This window comes from Salvelinus namaycush, chromosome 2 (assembly GCF_016432855.1).
Source record: "Salvelinus namaycush isolate Seneca chromosome 2, SaNama_1.0, whole genome shotgun sequence".
Lineage (NCBI taxonomy): Eukaryota > Metazoa > Chordata > Actinopteri > Salmoniformes > Salmonidae > Salvelinus > Salvelinus namaycush.
The window spans coordinates 67,675,605-67,686,047 of NC_052308.1; the positions used below are offsets into that span (position 1 = coordinate 67,675,605).

Genomic DNA, 10,443 nt, shown 5'->3' on the forward strand with positions numbered 1-10,443 from the left:
GAAAAGGTGAAGGAATCTGAATACTTTCCAAATTCTCTGTATGTACTTTTGAACCCCAGCTAAAGGGATAATCCATGACATCATGGTCTAGGAACCAGAGGCCAATTATTATTTTTTTGACCTTTATTTAACTAGGCAAGTCAGTTGAGAACAAATTATTTTCAATGACGGCCTAGGAACAGTGGGTTAACTTCTTCTGGCTGCAAGCCCGAGGCCGGCCACAATATGACAACAGCCACTTCAAGTGCAGGGCGCGAAATTCAAAATATATTTTTTAGAAATATTTAACTTTCACACATTAACAAGTCCAATACAGCAAATGAAAGGTACACATCTTGTGAATCCAGCCAACATGTCCGATTTTTTTAATGTTTTACAGCGAAAACAGCACGTATATTTATGTTAGCTCACCACCAAATACAAAAAAGGACAGACATTTTTCACAGCACAGGTAGCATGCACAAAGCCAACCTAACTAACCAAGAACCAACCAAACTAACCAACAAACAACTTAATCAGATGACAGTCTTATAACATGTTATTCAATAAATCTATGTTTTGTTCGAAAAATGTGCATATTTCAGGTATAAATCTGACCTCCTTCTTGTGCAATTCCCCACTTGAAAAGGACAGTCCCTCCACATGAAGATTTTAACTGGATTCCACTCAATAAACAGCCATGGAATCAGTTGTTTGTCTTTTATTTACCATTCTTTGGTTGGCAGTAAACAGGTGAAAAACCTCAAAAAAGAGATGACAAATATAAGTTATTATTTGAGTTGACAGCCTAATTAAATACACAAAATTATCCACATTCACCTCAGATAAACACATTTCTGCCTTTATAAAATACAAGGTTTCCACTTTTAAGCAAATGTTTCCCAAAATAGAAACCCACCATTTTTAATCAAAAGAGCAGAATCAGTATATTTTTATCTAAATTTGCATTTTAGCCAAATACATTCAAAATATTTTTAGTAGTAAAACATTACATTTATTTTCTAATCAGTAATTTTAAGCAGACAAATCTTACATCTTTTAGCCAAAGATTTTTTAGACTATACATTTGTTACTGAATTAAGAACTTGGTTTACTAAGATTTCTACAAAGTTTAAATTACTTTTAACCATTTCAAACAAGTTCTATCAACAATGAATTTGGCTCTTCTTACTTTTCCTTTATACCCCACAAACATTTGAAGTTATAAATACCACTGCAAAAAGTCCTATCAAAATTAAGAGTTAAGAGTCTGTGTTTTCCAGAGTATCATTAGCAGTGCACTGCTTAAGTCAGTCTAACCAAACATGGCCAATATGGCGCTTACCGGCTGTCTTTCACAGTTTTGTAGAGGGCTTGGACTTGCACAGTCACCTCGATCACAAAGATGAAGTTTCCTTGGTCTTGTGGTGTTATAAATACTCCTTTCACTGCGGTCTAAAGACAACAGTAGAGCCAGGTGCTGGCACGCCCAGATTGCCTGGAAGATTTGTTCCACCTGGTTCACCACTGATTGAAGGAGGAGGAGTTTCACCACTGAGGAGCTCCCAGGCAGTTTGTCAGCACACCTCCCACTCAATCTTCCCACGGGAACCGATGGAAAGATCGTAAATCAGCACCTACATACTGCCGGTCAGCTCCGAGTTTGATCCTCAACTGGTAGCAAGACAACCAGGCGTCGAACATCTCTGTGCAGGACTGTGGTTTGCATAGCTTCTTTCAGGACTTTGGCCGATGGCCGGTTTAGTGTGGGTTTTGTGACAGGAAGGCAGGAGCTTTGGACCACTGACGTTCACGTCTCGAACAATGCCCTTAGCATCTGGATTAACGCTCACCACCCGTCCTAGCTTGAATTGGCCCCTCACTGCATTTTGGTCACACAACCAGACAATATCTCCGACAGCAACGTTGCGATATGAAGTGTGCCATTTACTTCTCAGAAATAAGTTTGGGCCGGCAAGCTGGCTCCAAGACCTCCAGAATTTGTTGACCTGGTTCTGCATCTCTCTGAGTCTCTTGTAAGGGTAGTTCGCAAAGTCAAATGTTCTGATCTCACCGCTTGGAGAGGCCCGGCCCAGGAGAAGTGTGTTGGGTGACACATACTGCACGCTTTCTTCATGGCTTTGCACCCTGGCATCTATTGGGCATTCGTTGGCAAGGTTTGCAGCAAGTTGTAGTGTTGTCTGAAGCTCGCTGTAACTAAGGCCAGTGTTGTTGCCCAGGCTCTGCAGTGCCTTCTTGAGAATGCGAACAGCGGCTTCAGCAGCCCCATTGCGGTGAGGTGAGTCAGCAGGGTGAATTGTCCACTCCCATTTGGTACCTTTTTGAGCCGACATCTCTTCTATTGAAGTTCTATTCTGAGCATCCAGGAACTGGTACAGCTCTCTTAGGACAGGTTTGGCGCCGATGAAGTTTGTCCCCGGGTCGGACCAAATCTTTCTTGGGTGCCCTCTAATTGCAGTAAAGCGTTGGTAAGCCATCAAGAAGCTCTCTGTCGACATTGTGTTGACCAGGTCTGCATGAATTGCCCTGCTGGCCATACAGCTGAAGACGACACCCCACACTTTCATTGAGACCCGTTTCTTGATGTCATCTTTGACAAGGTACGGTCCGAAGAGGTCGACTGTAGTGAACTCGAACGGAGCTGCAGGTGTGGCTCTTTCAGCAGGTAAGTCAGCCATTACCTGTTCGCACCTTCTTGCTCTTGACTTTTTGCAGAAAAGGCAGTTATCCACTACTTTTTGGGAAATTTTTCTTCCTTGGATGACCCAGGCGTTCCTCCTCATTTTCAGCAGGGTTGCAGCCACACCTTCATGACCCTCATCGTGCGCCTCCCGTGCCAATAAAGTAGAGACCCATGCATTGAAAGGCAGAAGGGGAACTGCAGCGCCATCCTCCCTGAAGCCATGGATTCTCCCACCGCAGACTAGTAACCCAGATTCTGGCTCTCTGTACACAACCAAGCGGTCCGTAGTGGTAGTTGGGAACGTCACCCCCTCTTGAGCAGCAAGATAGATGTCTCTTATTGCCTCTTGACGTTCTGTGGCGGTGATAACTCCTTTTGTGGGAATCGCCTCCCACTTTGGGGTCTCGATGGACTTTGTTGCAGATCTAAACTTTTTGGCAGCTCTCCAGATAAAAGCAACAGTCTTGATTAGACACTTTAGGCTACTAAAGCGCCTCTCATCCACCAAGTTTAGGACAGCTGCACCAGCAGGAAATCGTCCCACAAGACTTGGAAGACTTCTTTTCGCTTGGGTTCTGGTGAGTGCTGCCACAAATGACTTCTTTTGCATATTGTTAATGCTCTCTCGAGCTGTCACAGACACATCTTTTGACGACATAATTGGCCACTCGCTCTCTGGAAGATATAGAAACTCTGGCCCTTGCTGCCACTCTGAATGGGCATCAAGTTCCTTTGGCCCAGCTCCTCGAGTGATAATGTCGGCTATGTTGAGTGGTCCAGGGATCCACCACCAATCCTGTAGCCGTGTGCTCTCTTGGATTTCTCCAATTCTATTAGCGAAGAAAGTCTGAAATCCATAGCTTTCTCGCTGGATAGCTCCAAGAACAGTCTGACTGTCTAACAAATGGTACCACCTTTTTATCTGGATCTGGGTATGCTGTTCAAAGTACTTTTTCAGGCGGCTTGCAAAGACTGCACCGCAAAGTTCTGCTTTGACTGCATCCCCCTTCTGGTCTAGTGGTGTCAGCTTTGCTTTTGACTCCACTAGTCGAATTGTTAATTGTTTGTTGCAGTTCCACCGCAGGTAGAGGACAGCACCATAGGAGCTTTCACTGCCATCTGAAAAAGTGACAGCGACTGGTTCAGTTGTTGCCTTTGGTGGAGTAAGAGCTCTTGGGAACATTACTTTGCTTAGCTGGACGTACTCCTCAAAAATTCCAATTGCATCTTTGCGGAGCTCATCCGACAGGGGAAGGTCCCATGTGTCCTTGACCATGCTGCACTTTGATTTTGCCTCTTGGAATGCCCTTCGGACCAAGATAGCCCCTCTTTGCTTTGATGGTGTTGTCAGGCCAACTGGGTCGTACAAACCAGCAACTTGACTCAGCAGTTCACGTCTTGTCAGCGGGTCTGGTGTCTGTGCTCGTACTTCTTCTAGCAGTAAGTCTTGCCCAAGTCTCATCTTTTTCTTCCGCCTGGAGAAGTTGACCCTCACCATGACATGCAACATGTCTTCATCCACAATGTAGCCGAGACCGAGCGCCTTGTTGTCTTCCTCCTTAAGCTGATTTGGCAGGACAACAATATTTGGTGATGCCTTTTCTCTTTCTCCTTTATTTTGGCCTGAGAAGACCCAAGGCTTCAGTGCAAACCCTCCTGCTTTTAGAATCAGCTCCACATTCTTTGTGATGACTTAGAGTTTTTCACGGCAGTTGTGGGATGTCAAGATGTCATCGACGTAGCTGTGCTCATGTAATACTTGGCATTCATCTGTGAGGTGACTGAATTGAGGCAGGTTAGCCATCTCCCTCATGGCCAGTTGTGCTATGCACCCTGCTGGCTTGTCCCCGATATTCACTCTGGTTATGGCGTATTGTCCCACCTCATCGCCCTCTGAATCCCGCCACAAGAACCGGTGTAGATGGACTTCCCTCTCCTCGAGCCACACAGAATTGTACATTTTTCTGACGTCTCCTAGAGCGGCGTAGGAGCCTTGGCGGAACTTGAGGAGGACAGCTCGAATCGGATTTAGAACGTCAGGGCCTTTCATCAGAAGGTCATTGGGACTTTGGCCTTTGTACTTCTGACTGCTGTTCCAGACAAGTCTTACCGGAGTTGTAACAGAGTGGGGGTTGGGTGCGATAAGATGACTAATATACCAGACAGGTCCATTCCAGTTGGTTAGATCCTCTTTGGTCAGCTTTCTTGCAGCCCGGCGGTCAACCATTTCGTGGACTTGAGCACCATAGGCTTTTTTCCACTGCGGTTCTTTGGCGAGCTGTCTCTCTGTTCTGAGAAAGGTTGCCTCCACTGCTTTTATGTTGTTTGGCAATGTAGATGGGTCAATGAGCCATGGATACCTTGCATGCCAGTGTGGACTATCACTGGGGTCATCAGCACCAACATAAGTCAGGCCACCCTTAACAACTTCCAGCTCCCTTTCTTCAGCCAGAGTCATTTCTTTGCCACCAAGTTGACAACTGCCGCAGCGACATCCTCCACATTTTGGGGTGCAGGGGGCGCCAATGCTATCCCATCTCCACCACTCAATAAAATCCCGAGTGGAAATAGCAGAATAAGAAGACTTGATGGTAGGTTTGGCGCAGATATGTTCTTCATACATTAATGCTGCTGTTCTCATGGATCTAGCGAAGTGCGCTCTGGACTGGTGTGCTGTAACTGTAGCCTCTTCAAACAGACCAGGGTGTGTCCCTGCAATTGTCTTTCCCAATGGCCCATCCCATAGTACAAGGTCCCCAACGGTGCGTATTTTCTGTGGGACCAGTCGCCCTTCCTTATGGCTTATCAAAAGCTGTATCTGTCTTGGTCTAACAAGTTCATTTTGGGGGACATCTGGAAAGAATTTTTGGAGTCTTTTGGCTGTCACATGTTTGTGAATCTCTGCAATGCTGTCCAAACCATAGCAGAGGAGTTGGTGGGATCTGACATTGCCTTGCTCTGTGCGGACCCGGATCTTTAGGAGGTACCGTTTTGTGGTGACTTGAACTTTCATTCCTCCCACACCATGAACAACAAGGGTTATGGCTTCACTTCTAAGGTTCAAACGATCAGCTGCATCATGAGTTATATAGTTTGTATCCGATGCCAGGTCGATCAAAGTCCCAACTTTTTGTCCTGCATTGGCCGTGACCTCTAAGAGCATCATGATGACTGGCCACTCCACTATTCCATTCTCTGCTAGAAGACTGGGTTGGTTGGACACAAGAGAGGTTCTGGCTATAGTGTTGCAAAAGGCATTGCAACACTTCTCTGCAAGTTCAGGTGAGAGACTTTTAATGAACTCTTCTTGGGCTTGGGTATAACGCTCTCTTGTGTCACCTCCCACTTTGCTGTTATTGGACCTCTGGACGACATTCCCTTTGGATGTACCAGCTCTCGGGCAGAGGTAATAGTGGTGTTCTGCAGCACGCTGTTCTATGCAGTCTGGCCTCCTGCACAGAAACTCTGATTTACAATAGTCACCTTCCTTGTGAATCTCCAGGCATCTTTTGCAGGCTCCCAGCTTCCTGACAGCCTCTCTTTTCTCTGACAGCGTAAGCGTGCGAAACTTTTGGCAGAAATATAGCCTTTTCTTATGCTTGCAGTCTCCGCAGACCACACATCCTTGAGCCTGGTCGCTTAATTGGGTGGAGGTTCTGGTTCGAGCTTGCCGAAGTTCAGATTTCGGTTTTGGTTCCTCCTCTCTCAGTTGGTCCAGCTTCTCATAGATGGCTTCTTGACCTTGAAGAAACTTGTGGAGGTAGTCAAATCGCTTGTCTTCTTCAGCTTCATCACCTTTGCCAGCTACATGAAGAAGCCATTCCTTCTTCAGGCCATCAGGAAGTTTACTCTCTATTGTCTTTGTTACAAGAGGGTTCTTTATAGCACCGGTCTTGCCAAGCTCGTTCAGATCGACCAGGGCTTTTTCTACAGATTGGATGAGCTCAACAATCCTCCTGGGCTGGTTACCTTTAACTGCTTGGAGTCATTGGAGCTCTTCTACTATCAAGGGCTATAGTTGTCTTATTTCCAAAGCGGTTCTCCAAGACCCGGAAAACCTCCTCAGCAGTTGTGTAAGTTGTAAGGTGAAGGTCTCGTATGGTCTTCTCATCCACACTGTCGAGAAGTTGGAACTTTTTAACCTCTCTGGATCCAGTAGGTTCTCCCTGCATCTGGAGCGCTTCCCAGTCTTTTTTCCACCGGTGAAACTCTCGGCGGATGCCAGAAAACTTTGGGAGGGCAGCAGGCTTTAATTTAATTGCTGGTGTGGCCACAGAACTGTTTGAAGTAGTACTCAATCTGCTGGTTTCTCCTCTGTGTGCCCCTGTAAAGTCTGCTTGTCTTATTGTGAGATTTGGCAGGATAGTTTCAAGGTCTTTGATACGACTCTGGAAATGTTGTTGCTCTGCTGGGGGGGCCCAGCACTTCCAATGTTTATGCACCTCCTTCGCAGCCTTCACAAGTTTCTCTAGTTGTCCGATCATGAAGAGATATGCATCTGGGTTTTTACTTGGGTCCACAGCTCCCACGTTTTCTGCTTGCGACTCTGCTGTTGTAATTGCTTGTGTCAGTTCATATTCCCCGAAATTGGCCCACAATGTCTTTTGTATGAGGTCCTTTAGCTCTTGCAGTTTTTTCTCACACTCATTGGCTGTTTTGACCAAGTCAGACTTCTGCTGCTCGCTCAACTCCTCTGCATCAGAGTTCTCTTCAATACATTGCCCCTCTACATCATCGTTGGCTTCCAGGACTTTGCCAGCTTCTGCAGTGAGCTTCCTAAAATTGTCTCTGAGCTCCTCTTCTGACATCATTGTATGCATTCGTAGCACATTATTGGCCAGACGGGAAAACTGACGCTTCGCTGATGTCCTTGCGGTCTTTAGCTGCTCCACCAGTAATGAATCAGCCATTTCAATCACAGCAGCAGGCGGGAACAGTCTTTACTTGTCTCTCTGGACACGTGTGGTCACTTTTCTCGTCCTTTTCCAGTCTTGAGCCACGGTTTTTCACTGTCAAGTTTTGAGTTCATCAGCACCAACATAAGTCAGGCCACCCTTAACAACTTCCAGCTCCCTTTCATAGCGTTGCTATGTTTATAAATGCTCACTTTAATGAAATACCATGGTAAACTAGGCCTAGCCATGATTCCACCCAGACAAGCAGTACTGTCTGGCTCTGGAAACATCACATGCTCTATTGGTCTGTGCTGTATAGACAACAAGGAGGCCCAGGGTAATCATATAGAAAGGAAAACATACACGTTTCCATTTGCTCATCATGACATTTTCCCTGCCCCTCACTCACAGTTGCAGTGCCAGGCTTTGGTCGTGGAAAGAATTTGCTCTCGAAGGATAAAAGACAATCAATCAGGCAAACATAAAGTACTGCGTGCCCAATGATCCCAAGAGCGAGTTTCCGTGTCCCTTCATGCCATCTCAGTGAACATTAAGTGTCGTTGTCAGTGTATATACTATTGTGTAACACCTAGGCCTATGCTAACTCTATTGCATTCATTGCGCTCTACTACTACAAGGCTAGCAGAATTATTACAGAGTAATAAGATCAGTCAGTGAAAAGAGTAAATGTTACAAATCTCCTCTAGCAGAGCAGACACTAGAACTGTCTCTCTCACACTCTCCAGTAACACCTCCATATAGCTTGGTGGCTATTCCCATTGTCCTCATAAAACAATGCTGCCAGTGTTGATGTCCCTAGGCCAGGCATGGACTAACTCCCTCTCCCTCTCCCTCTCACACCACGAGCAATAATAGCACAACCAAGCCTGTTTTATTTACGTACACTGCACATTCTGAGCCAGGGATTAACACCAACAACAACAGCCTATAGCATGTTGTTTCTACTGTCTCAGCCTGTCAGACCTTAGAGAACAGACAAACTACTGTGGGGACTATGGACTGGAAAATAGGCTAGGCCTACTAGCTTGCTCAAATGAATTGGTCTTGCCCTTTTTGCGTGCTTAGTTTCAGATAACTATACAACAATACATGGCTTACTGATTTGGCTTGGAAATGTTTTATTGCAAATAAGGATGGCATCGTTACTGTGGCATGGTAGTTGGGCAGTACAGCAATGACAGAAAGTACATGAACTATGACTTAGCCAACTTTCTATGATGAGCAATAACTAGGGTCATAGAGAACAGAAACCTGCATAAGCATATGGCCCAACTTGACCGTTGCTCTCTAAAAAGTCTATAAATTAGCATGAACCATATTACCGTTTTCAAATGTGTAGGTTAAAACTACGTTATAGCTTTTGTGACATGAATTAGTAGCTCATGAGTCGCGTGACCCGTAGCAAGACAGTGTGGCAATAGTAGGTCAGCTCGGGTTTCTATGTCAAAATAGTTGTTGCATAATTCGCAACCCTGGCGTGTGGTGTTGCATTACTAGTCCTCATTAATCACCCGGTCAGGCCTTTAGTAGCTATAAAGAGCCATTTGTAAACAGAGAAGTCGGGACATGTTGAAGGGCCTGTCCGATGAATTGATGGCGACAGAGAGGGTTGTCTTTCTCCACATGAAATCGATCGTGCCTCAACTCGTTCATTTGAATCTAATGTAGCCGCATTCTCGTTCGGACCTGCGCAAACCGTGGGTATGTTTTTGCGCAGAATACGGTAATGAAACTGGTGAAGTGATGCTAATTTCGTGTCTAGGCACTGATCTACCTTAGCAGTACTACAGGGCCAAACGTGTTCTAGAAAGCCCATTAGAAACTTGAACTCAATGAAGTAATCTCATTATTTTGTAGCTAACGTTAGTTAGCTAGGTACATAGCTAACAGTTACAATGTGTGCCGCTACACCACACCATTCAGTAGCCTAGTTACAGTTGCTAGCTAAGTTGATACGCTTTGAAACAGCAGGCAAGCATCATACACCTCGCTAGCTAACCGTTAACTATAGTCCCCTCTAGTTAGCATTGGCTTATGATGACCGATGATGTCAACACACAAAACAGCTAACGTTAGATCGTTGTTTACGATGAGACCAACCAGTCGTTGAGAAAAAAATCAAATTTAATGTACAAATACAGTCGCTTTCGAATTTCACCAAGTCGGTCCGTGTAGAAAAGCCACCAGAATCTGGTTAATGCAAAGATGCTGTCTTTTGACCTCCGCAGGGACAGTGCTTATTGATTGACATGCTCGCGCACTATCTGGACATTGGTGACACACTCTAACACAAAGACTCATACATATGTCAATTTATGCAGCTAGACATACCTCCCACTAGCAATTTCATGATATTTATCGACCTGTTAAGTGAATAAAACGATAACCGCCCTTACCTGAACTGCGTGTTTCTCGTCAATCTTTACAGTACTGTCAAATAACACCAATAGCGGAAATTATCTGTATCATAACTCCTCCTATTTTTATTCTACACGAGCCGCAGGCCAATCCAAATCTGATATTGTGGATATCTAATCCAATCTGCATCCAGGGATGAAATGTTTTAACATAGCCCGCCTACCTTTAGATAGATATGAGAGAAGTAGCCAATCGAACTGCAAGGTTGAAAAGGGGACGCTACAAATAGACCTGTGATTGGCGAGGTGTATATGACTGACGATTACACTAACCAGTAACAAGAGACAACAAATCAAAAATATACTGTACAAAGTTTATTATCATGCATGATTTTAGTAAATTCATCTTGATAACTGAACACTCACTTTAGATGCTAATAAAATATGTATGATGGATCATTGAACCTGACTACAAACGAATGACAAT

At 44.9% G+C, this 10,443-nt stretch overlaps 1 protein-coding gene across 2 annotated transcripts in view; it reads right to left on the reverse strand.

Moving 5' to 3' along the window:
• Positions 1 to 10,056, reverse strand: part of LOC120066821 (patatin-like phospholipase domain-containing protein 6) — a 41,421-nt gene extending 31,365 nt beyond the window's left edge. For both annotated transcript variants that reach the window (XM_039018277.1, XM_039018278.1), the window contains exon 1: positions 9,996 to 10,056. The gene's annotated coding sequence lies outside the window, so the exon portion shown is untranslated. The remainder of the gene's footprint in view (positions 1 to 9,995) is intronic.
• Between the last annotated feature and the right edge of the window lie 387 nt (positions 10,057 to 10,443).